Here is a 12,122-nt window from a genome sequence, read left to right on the forward strand (position 1 = left end):
ACTGAATGAAAGAAGTTGAAGGGATTAGCCAAAGAACATGTATATGTAACACATAGATACAGACAGCAGTGTGTTGATAGCCAGCGGGAAGGAGGGGTGGGGGATAGGTGGAAGTGGGCAAAGGGGTGTAAAATGGAGATGGAAACAGACTTTGCTTGGGCGATGAGCAGATAATGTTTTGTTGAGTTGTACACTTGAAGCCTGTATGGCTTTGCAAACCAATGTCACTCCAATAAATTCAATTTTAAAAATTAAAGATAAATATACAGTTGGAGAGCTTTCTAAAAATAAGGCATTAGAATGGTCCTAACAGGGAATACCTTACCACTGATACAAGTTAAGTTAAAATTACCCTTTATATATACACACATGGAAATATGTTCCAGGATTATATAGAAAGGAAAATTGACTTTTCTTTCTTCATAATTTTCTAAGATTTTCTTGGTTATTTCCAATTTTTCAATAATTACTCCTGATCTCTATCTTAACATTCTAAAGTATTCATCTCTTAGAACTTTCTCTATCTTCATGTAAGTACTCAAAAACTTTTTTAAAAATAGTAAGGTATTTTGTAGATTTGTATGTTTTCATATTGTTGCCTGAAAAAAATTATTTTCTATTAAAATAGATAATTGTTAAGAAAACCTCTGTCATAAATTCTTCATATTTTCTATAATCATTAGAATTTTCTAGATTAAAAAATCTGCCTGATGTTTTGTCTGTTAAACAGACAATATCATGAATTTAACAAGGAGAGCATGATGAATTACTGCCTATATTATTGGTTGAAAATTTTCTCATATAATCTCTCTTAAATCCACTAAAATAACCAATAAGACACATATCCCCATACTCTTACATGTCTCTCAGTTTACATTCTTCCAAAGACAATTAGAAGGATAGCATAAAATGATGTTTGTAGTGTACCTATGTGATAAGAAAATACAATATAATTGTTATAAGCTGGAAGTTGTAGTCCCAGACAATACTGGTACTCTGAAAAAGAAAAAAAAAGATGAATATCTTGGGGGGAATACTTTCTAGAGATTATGATTTTAACAATAACTCATACTCAGGATGGGAGAGATATATGCCAGGGGAGAAGGCACACCTGAAATTAATTATACCAGTATTGGATGCATGTTACTAACACTTAAAAGTGGACTATGAGCTAAGTGTTTGAATCTTTCAAAGGTGTATTCTATTTGCACTCTAGTCTGTTAATAAAATAATTGTTAGCAAGGGATGTCTCTGTGAAGAGATTTTCTTCAAGATAGAAAAGTATAAAAGCACAACACTGGGCTTATGAAAAGATTAGCCTGAGGGGAGATAAAAGAGGAAATAATGTATAATAAAATATAGTCTAGTGTAGTCTGTTCCAGTATAATAATATATAAGGGTAATAAAAATCAGAAAACATATAATACAGAAAATTATACTAATATTGTTTTATTTTATCAGAATATGACTCATCATTCTGTCACCTTAGGAGTTTCATATTTCAAAAGCTTTGGCTTCTTCTACTAAATATTTAATAATAGATTTAGTCCTGACTAGATATATGATATAGATCCTTTTTTATTTTCTTAGCACATGATTTATTTTTTCTCTTTATAAAATTTCCAAAACTAAAAATAAATAAATAAATAAATTCAACTATCTGTCAAGTTTAAATATCAAGATTTATTTTACTCAATACAATGCATAAAAAGATGGAAAAAATTCAATATTAATAAGTGAATCATATAGGTTGGGGAGAAGCTTATAGATCACCTATTCTAATGTGCCAAGCAACCATCTTCCAGATTACGGGGGCGGGGGAAATAGAGATACCATAAAATGATGATTTGGGGATAATTAGATAGGTTTTTAGTTACATGAAATATATTTTTCCATATACTTTAAAAATTTTCACAGAAATATAAAACTGCCACTCACATTTTTTCAACATTAATTAGTCATCATTCAGTCTGAATAGATGATAAAATTGATTATTCAATATACATTACAGATAGAGGCCTGCAGGAAATGTGTCTAGTACTGACTGTGCAATCTGGATTGCTTCATAAGAGACAGATGTGACTGGGAGGTAAGGTTTTACTCACTATCAACAAACTGAAAGTGAAGAGATACACATCTCTCGTTCTTGTGGAGTGGCTGCCACATTATATTATATGACTGAGAAAGATAGGCTTTTATTTCATTAAATATAGTCATTTGGCTCTTTCCTTGGCTAACAAAGGAAAGGGAGGTTCAGGCAAAAGCTGTTTTTATGTATACACTAGTGAGGTTTACATTTGGAAAAAAATATCTGTGATATTACTATAGCAAAAACTATTTTAAAATTTTTAAAGTATCAGAAAAAATTTTAAAAATTGAGAGGAAGGGAACTTTCATAATAAAAGGATCACAAAAATTTTAGTAATAGTATTTTAAATATACATTAAAAACAAATCTGTTTCAGTGTAAGCTCAAAACAGCAATATGTAAACAAACAATAAGAAGCTCTCCTAATATCTTAGGTTCAGTAGAAATAAAATAAATAATAAAGAGTAAAATAATAGAGGTAATATCAGAAGACAAAACTCTAATTTTCAAATAATTATCATTACTGAAAAATAGACTGAAGTGAAAAGAGGATAGAATAATTCTACATTTATAAGTTCATAAAGGACAGAATATTAAGATGCAGCATTATAATTATGTAAAATTATTTTATGTGATATTGGAAGATGTGATTTAAAATACAAGTATTTGTCTTTCTGATGGTGAAACCAATGAATATGTATTTCCATTTATTTATATACTCATTCAGAAGTCTATGTATATGCACACACCTACACATAAATATGCTTGCATATACCTACATATATATGTATGTATATGTATGTGTATATATATACACATACATATATATGCACACAAGCCACAGATGTTTTCCTTAATAATAAAAGTGAAGCAATTTATCTTTTTAAAAAGTGAGTGTAGTTTATAATAGTACAGGTAAAAAATACATTTTTCGTTCATTAAGCATGAATATCAAGGGTAAACATATCATAGAAAATAGAGTATATAGATGATATAAATAAACACATGTGTTTTTTTACCAATGTACAAAATTGTAAGAATTAAAAAAATAAACATTAAGAAAGCAGAAACTTTGTCCTTTATAGACTCTAATATAGTTGCCAAGGGGCAGAATTATGTTTCCTAATGGAAAATTATTGGAAATGTCAATCTTTGTGATATGAGGATTAATTTTAATGTAGATTTCAAGTTAATTTAATAAAGACAACAATAAATCTTTTAAAAAATCAAATATTTCCAGCTCCATTCATGCTGTTACAAATGGTAGGAGTTCCTTCCTTTTTACAGCAGCATAATATTCCATTGTGTAGATGTGCCAAAGTTTTTTAATCCATTCATCTGCTGATGGGCACTTAGGCTGATTCCAAATCTTAGCTATTGTAAATTGTGCTGCTATGAACATAGGGGTGCATATATCCTTTCTGGAGAGCATTATGCTAAGTGAAATAAGTCAGTCAGAGAAAGATAAATATCACATGCTCTCACTCATTTGTGGATTATACTGAACAACATAAACCGATAAACAAAAACAGATGTAGAGACAGAGAAGCATTGATCAGATGCTCAAACCTCAGAGGGAAGGTAGGGAGCAGGGTAGGGGTGAGGGGGAGAGATCAAACAAAGGATTTGTATGCATGCATATAAGCATAAGTGATGGATGTGGACAACAGGGGGTGAGGGTGAGGGCAGGGTTGGGGGGTAAGAGGACATTGGGGGGATAAGGACACATTTGTAATATCTTAATCAATAAAGGAAAAAATATGTACATACAGACTAGAAAAAAATCAAATATTTAAAAATTTGGCAATTTTGCAGAAGTTTTTTTCATAGAAAATTATATGTGTCTATCATTCCATGATAAATGGGTAACTTTTCTAATAATTTTTCTTGGAGGCACATCTTAAGATTTCTCAGTACTGATTATACTTTATAATATAACAAAAGAGCAAATGTTTTCTCTTCTAAATCTTCAAATACTGCATGTAAATACTACAGTAAAACTACTACTTCCAATGAAATCAGTTACCTTAATCACAATAAAACATGATGCATATCTAAATAACAGATTTATGGAACAAGAACAAATTTAAATTGATATGAATAATAACAGTAATGTACTAAACATATTAAAATGTTTTATTCTTTTAAGCAACTTACATTCAGAAGGAAGAAAATTAGAACTATAATACATTATGGACAAACAAGATTCAAAATATATTGGAGTTTTGTTTTCTAAAATCTAATTATCTACTATCCTTACTCAAGGATATGTTTGCTTGTTTTTATTTATTTTTATATTGATTTTAGAGAGAGAGGAGGGGAGAGAGAGAGACATTGATGCAAGTGAGAAACATCAAGGGGCGTCTTGTACATGGAAGTCAGCTGAGGAGAGAGCCCTGCAGGTGCCTAGCAGTCCATACCGTGTTAAACAGGCTTCCTCCAATCACGAGCCTTATTGTTTCTGACCTCAGCTGATGCTGTAATTGGAGGTGGAGGTGGAGAGTGGCAGATGCAACAGGGACCAGAGAGTTCTGAGCCCATAAAGATGTCAAAAAATAAAAAGATAAATGCTGATAAGCAATTGTCTTACTATGCAAAATTCAAACTGAATGTAATCAGCTATGAAAAAGAGAAAGAAATAGAACTGCAGAGAGACAATTTGGACCTCCTCCCTCTGAGTGTATGATCAGACAGTGAAGAAAACAGGAAGAACAACTCCTTAAGATGCCAAAAAAGAAGAAGGCCTTAAGAGGGAAACAAGCAAAATGGGCAAACTTGGAGCAGAGGCTTAGGACTTGGATTATGGAGCAGCACTAGAGTGGTTTATGTTTGTCAACCAAGTTTATTCAATGTCAGGCAAGAATGTTTGCAAGTGAAATGAACATTGTTGATTTTACAGGAAAGGCAAAGTGATGCTTCAATTTCATGAGGAGTGTAGGGTTGGCCATGAGAACATGAACAAATGCTATCAGTTTATGAGTATGATCTCACATATATAGACAGTAACTCAGAAGACAGCAGTGATACAATAAAAGTTGAAGAAATTGATATGTCTGGAACTAATAGTGATGAAGAAGAGAGCAGTGATACAACAGAGGCTGAATAAAGTGATATGCTGCATAATATCATAGTACTGATATGTAAACATTACCTGCGGTAATTACTAAATAAAAATGTGTTCTGTTTTATGTTTAAAATATTGATTGCTTAATTTTGGGTTGGAAAAGTGTGTGGGGGGGTATCTATATACAGAAAAATACGGTAGCTTTCTCAATACTGCAGCATTCCGAGTCCTGACCCTACCTAAATCCCAAGTAGAATCCTCATTATGAAAAACATGTTTGGAGATATGTTTTACCAAACAAAATTTTTGGCTATGATTTAGGAAATTATATCAGCAATCACTTCCACTAGAAGAATCTTATAAAAATAGAAAATTGTGGATTTTTTTCTAATTTAGCATATACATTTTTCTATATTTGTCTTTCTGTTGTGTATCTATGGATACAAAAGTTGATTAGATTAAGAGGAAAATGATAAATGTTATATGACTATTATATGATATGTGAATATAATGTATAAGTATAATATTATATAACTATATTATATATGTAGTAAATAATGCATTAAAAATGCACTGACTTATTTAAAAAATTTCTTTCATTGTTCAAGTTCTCTTCATTCAAGAAATTTTGTTGAGTGGTTTGTATTAGAGAAAAGTTTATGTAGAAGTTTCAAGTATTATTTTTAAAGTGCCTCCATTCGCTAGCTGTGTGACCTTGACCAACTTACTTTTGGTCATAGTTGCTGTTTCCTCATCAGTAATAGTGAATTCATAATAATACATTTGGACTAAAGGAGTTTATATAATATATAATACAGTGCTCTGGGCAATCCCTGAAATATAATGAGCAATGCATAAGTTTATGCTATTATTATTGGCATTACTGTGGTGAAGAATCCAAGTCCTGGTTAAATAACAATATGAGATTTTTCAGGCTTGACCATAGGCAATTAGAAAGGTGCTACTAGACAGGACTCAAAGGGAAAACTGCCCTCCCCACACCTGAATCGATGCACAGACACTGTATTTCACTTTCTCAAGGGATTGCAGTTAATGACGCAGGGCTGGTCATGCTCTTACCTTACTCCTAACCCCGATGCTTCATTCCCACTCTATTTAGCTGAGGGCTCTGCAGAGGTCTTTTTACAGCACCTCTGCCCAAGATCTTCATGTTGAGGGACAAAGGGGAACCCTTGAAGATACTTTTTAAATCAGTACCCAGTGCTTTTACACTCCTAGCCCTCCCCTTCCCTTCCCACAACATGAGTCCATAAAACTGCCTGAGGTTTTGTTCAAGGCCCCCTCAACCATGAGATGACCTCCCAAGTCTGAGATGTTCCCCCACCTTTACCTTTAGCCATTCTGTGCAGGGAAATGGAAGAGGGGATGGGTGAGGGTAGTCAGTGCTTTCTCGGATTTTATACCCTTGGTTTTACTATCAAAGGAAGTGATTAAAAGCTTATTTCTTTCAATTTTGGCTTGTTGCTTTAATCAGCTACTCTGACACAGCTCAGCTCTCTCTTCCAGTTCAGTTGAGTGCCTGACATATGGGTGATGGGCAATTAGGTTTATTTAAAAGTTGGCAGTGCTCTTCACATGAAACTCATCTGTGTTTGGGTGCTACAAGATCCATTCCAAAATGAATGTCAGTTCACTTCTTTAGATCTTTCTTAAAGTAAGACTAGAGTAGATTAAAATATATATATATTTGAGCACTAGGGTTCTAAAATAAAGGAAATTTAGTGTGGTGTTATACTATAGTTTGTAATTACAGACAGAGTTAAGAATTTGTATACTAAGTGGCATTAACAATAACAAGAGAAAATGATATTCACTAAGCCTGGCCATTATAAAATAAACAAGCTGGTGCCTTAGATTTAAAAAAAAGAAAAGAATAAAATAAAATATTAGCCTGCAGCTATCAAAAACAACATGATAGCCCTATCCGATTTGGCTCAGTGGATAGAGTGTCGGCCTGCAACTGAAGGGTCCCAGGTTTGATTCTGGTCAAGGGCATGTACCTTGGTTGCAGGCACATCCCCAGTATGGAGTGTGCAGGAGGCAGCTGATCGATGTTTCTCTCTCATTAATGTTGCTAACTCTCTATCCCTTTCCCTCTCCCTTCCTCTCTGTAAAAAATCAATAAAATATATTTAAAAACAAAACAAACAGACCAAAAAAAACCCAAAATGATAGATGTTTCTGGCAGAATAATATTTTTTTAAATTACCTATCTAGCAGTAAACACAGTAATTAAAACTATGGTTTCTAGAGTATAACTGTCAAGGTTCAAATACCCCTTTGTAACTTACTCTGGGACTTTGGAAAAGTACTTAAACTTTGTTCTTAGTTTTCCACATCTGAAAAAGTGGGCAATTGTATTGAAATGTGCGGTTCGGGGTCCAGACTTCTTCTCATGGGTCCTTGTCTGATGAAGTTGAAGAATAAATTCCTGGACTAACAGATTTCTTTAATAAATTGTAGAAGTTTATTGGAAGCATATACAAACTCCAACTGGGCATGGGTGTCCCCAAAGGGGACCCCTTGGGAAGGGGGCCCAAATGGAAAAAAGCCTCTCTCTCTCTCTCTTCCCGCTTTCTCTTTCTCTTTCTCTCTCTCTAGTGGGAAAAAAATCTAAATCCAAAAATCTGAAAATCTGTAACCTAAAAAAATCTGTTACATATCCTTTTGTCTCCAGTTTATATATGCTGTAGCTCTTTGTCTCTTCATGCTCCCTTCTAATTGGACCCCTTCCCCATTTTATGACCATGTTTTCTCATAATTGGTCACTCTTTTGTTTCAAAGTCCAAAACTCATGTGGTTTCCTCCTCTTTCTCTTCCCCTTATCTTGCAACATCCCTCTATCCTCTGTGAAAATATGTTTCCTTCTTCCCAGTACTCTGTGACTTTTCTTGATCCTCTGTGAATGTATGCCTTCCTCTCCCCTTACCCTGTGGCATGTCTCTATCCTTCACATATCCATCCTATCTGTTCAGGTTGAAGTTTCTTTTGATCTCCTTTATGGCTCTCTCTCAGTTGTCCTGGAAAGAGATGTTTAATTACCCCTTATGGCTCCCAAGCTGCTCAGGACAGGGCTGCTTTTGACATACCTTACAATTGCTTTAATTACTCAGGCCAGAGATACCGCTGTCCTTCACCAATGCATTCCTGCCCCATGGACCCTCTTTATTCCCTAAACCTGCCTATTTTGTCCTTAGAATTCCTGTCAGTATGTCCTCCTGTTGTTATAATGACTGAATGAATTAATGTATAAAGTGTTTAGAATATTGTTCACGAGATAGTAAATATCACATAAATCACATAAATATCAGCTGTTATTAAAATTATTTTATAATAATACATGTATTATTGTTCAATAGTTACTCAACAAAATGTTTATGTATTTTTATTGTTTTAAAATGACCAAATACCTATACATATTATGAGAAAATAAAAATGGTACCAACTTATTGGAGAAACACACAAAAAAGTGACTGCTACTATGAAGATTACAAAGGTGAAATATTTGTCCTGAGTTCCACATAGCAAATAGAATTTACAGTTGTACCTGGGAATAAAGGCTATCCCAGGCTGAAAGAATACTAAGACAGTAGGAAGATGTGGTTGTACATAAGGTACCCAAGGGACGGGATGGGAAGTGGACCAGAAAGTAGTCTTTGTTTACATCAGTTATAATAATAAGAATTGCATACTTTATTTTGGAATCACTGAAGGGAGACAAACATTTTTTTTTCAGTGGGGCTGCATCATGATTAGTTTTTATTCTAAAATGCTAACCATTGTATCAGCATAAAGAATGAATTGAGGACAAGATTTTGGAAACAAGGAATGCCGTTGAAAAGATAAAGTTTTCCAAGTGTTAAATGCTGAAAGTGTGTATTAGTACAGTGATATCCTGAATGGAATGAAAACAAAAAGATGTTTAAAGGATATTTTACGTGAAGACATAAAAGGCTGGACAATTTATTGAATATAGTGGAGAAAGGGAGAAGAATAGGAGTAAGTAAAAAATAACTGAGGTTTCCATCTGCCTTTGTAGGAGGAGAGTGGTGCCTCTAAGACAGCGGTTCTCAACCTGTGGGTCACGACCCCTTTGAGGGTCGAACGACCCTTTCACAGGGGTCGCCTAAGACCATCGGAAAACACATATATAATTACATACTGTTTTTGCGATTAATCACTATGCTTTAATTATGTTCAATTTGTAACAATGAAAATACATCCTGCATATCAGGTATTTACATTACGATTCATAACAGTACCAAAATTACAGTTATGAAGTAGCAACGAAAATAATTTTATAGTTGGAGGTCACCACAACATGAGGAACTGTATTAAAGGGTCGCGGCATTAGGAAGGTTGAGAACCACTGCTCTAAGAGAAATAGGAGAAAAATGAACATCTGTAAAATTCTTTATTTGGCCAGGGCTTTTAATAATGATGCCGTTCGGTATTAGTGCACATGGTTTAACTTCATTACAGCCCTAGATGTTTTATTATAATGCTGCCAGAATTTCCTCCTGAACCTCAGCATGGATGTCTGCACCTGTTGGCTGCAGGCCCAATAGTGTACATATTAATATTAATATACAGACTTCTTATTTAACAACGCACAATTATTGACTAATTATCCAGACATTATAAGAAATGTCTGATTGTAAACCCTCCTTGTAGACTGTTTTCCAAAAGCAACAATCCTACCATTCCAAAATCTATAGAATTATCCAGAAATAACCACCCTTTTTGGTCAAACTGGATTGGTCACAAAGCTAACCTCTACAAAATAAAGGTTTCTGGTTACATGTCAAAGTTTCTGCAGCATGCATTTGCAGAGCACCTATATATAACAAAATTAACCACACAGACACAACAGTGGAACTTTAGGAGCAAATCCTGATGGCCACAATAAAAGCTACAGTGAACAGAGGAGTAGTAATTTCAGCAAATGGTCCCATTGAATAGAAATGGGTGGTCTGTGCTACGTCTGCAGCCATTATTTGAACAAACACAATAACAATTGTTCTCTCTCATAATGAAGACAAGATAATGAGTCATTACAACTTTGTTCTCCAGTACAATGAGTTTGCCAACTGGCAGGACAATAAGCAATATTGTTTAAGGTAATAAATGCGATATCCCTAAGATTTAAATTTACTTAATCTTAAATCAAAAATATAATGTGATTTTAAGCGTGAGGGTGGGGGAAATTTTTAAACCTGTATATGTTCATTTTATGTTAGCTATATAAAATCATACACCACTGTATAAACTCATGTATTAAATTTAAATGAGGTTAGATAAAAAAAATAGTATCATGTAAGTTAATTACTTAGTCTTATTGACTTTTACATGAGTCTCTAAGGTACTAATTTCTGGATTAATGAGTTTACACTTTTCCACTGCAGACAGCTACTCTAGTATCTCCCCCTTCTTCAACTTCTGTATGTATTGTCTTCCTCATACAAAAATCTCAAAATCAGATTCTTTAAAACTATGATAGGAGTGGGGATAATTTAAATGTATGTGCAATTTTTTTTGTGTCTGCTCTCTATAAGTCCAAATAAGGAGAAACTTAAAACAAAAGGATATCAAAATATATAGTCTAATTATTTTATGGAAAAAAAAGCTTTGCTTTTATCTTAGCCTCATTTAAGGAAACACGATATACAAATGGAATTAAATGAAAGCTGAAAAAAAGAGAAATTGATTTCATACTATATGAATGTGATTCTCAATATTATACCCCGTTTAATACAGTTAATCTAGATAATTTTATTTTTGTCATTCACAATGCCCTGTAATACTTTAGCATATTCTATAAGATCTTCTTATCTGGATCAAAAATAAGAATGTATAGCATTACAGTTTAGAATCCAAGTCATGATAATTAAAACATTTTAAGTAGTATTTTAAAGTTATTTTATAATTTTATCCTTCTTAAACAATTAAGAGGTGAATGGGATATTTCAATCCCTTTCTATCAATAAAACATTCAAGGAAAAGAATCCTATCTAATAAAAGAGAAACATGCAAATTAACCATCCCTGTGCTACACTCAAGCCACGCCCACAAGCCACACCCACAAGCCAATCAAGAATAAGTATGCAAATTAACCCAACTAAGATGGCAGTGGCCATGGAGCTGGAGCGAGCAGGAGGTTTTGGTTGCCCCCGGCGATGGAGGAAGCCAAGCTTCCCACCTGCCCTGGCCGGCCCTCGGCTCTGCTCAAGGCTACAAAGTTTCAATTATAGAAGATAAATAAATTCCAGGAAAAAAAAGGAGATGCTGGGAGCTTGGGTCACGGGGGGGTGTGGCCAGCCTGAAAACGGCCATCAGCCCCTCACCCAGGCTGGCCAGGCACCCCAGCAGGACCCCCACCCTGATCTGGGACACCCTTCAGGGCAAACCAGCTGGCCCCCATCCATGCACCAGGCCTCTATCCTATATAATAAAAGGGTAATATGCAAATTGACCCTAACAGCAGAAAGACTGGGAATGACTGGTCACTATGACACACACTGACCACCAGGGGGCAGATGCTCAATGCAGGATCTGTCCCCTAGTGGTCAGTGCGCTCCCAAATGGGGAGCTCTGCTCAGCCACAAGCCAGGCTGATGGCTGCCAGCACAGCGGTGGTGGCGGAAGCCTCTCCCACGTCCTCAGCAGCGCTAAGGATGTCCTACTGCAGCTTAGGCCTGCTCCCGCTGGCAAGTGGACATCCCCCAAGGGGTCCCAGACTGCGAGAGGGCACAGGCCGGGCTGAGGGAACCCCCCCCCCTGAGTGCACAAATTTTTGTGCACTGGGCCTCTAGTCCACATATAAAACTTTATTTCTTTCATGAAAAGAAAACCTTCATTAAAAAATATCCCATTGAAAAAAATATTTTTAATTCCACATTCAAATATAAGATTATTTTTCTCTGCTATAATTTCAATAGAAATGCTGAAC

This window comes from Myotis lucifugus, unplaced genomic scaffold (assembly GCF_000147115.1).
Source record: "Myotis lucifugus unplaced genomic scaffold, Myoluc2.0 scaffold_74, whole genome shotgun sequence".
Classification (NCBI taxonomy): domain Eukaryota; kingdom Metazoa; phylum Chordata; class Mammalia; order Chiroptera; family Vespertilionidae; genus Myotis; species Myotis lucifugus.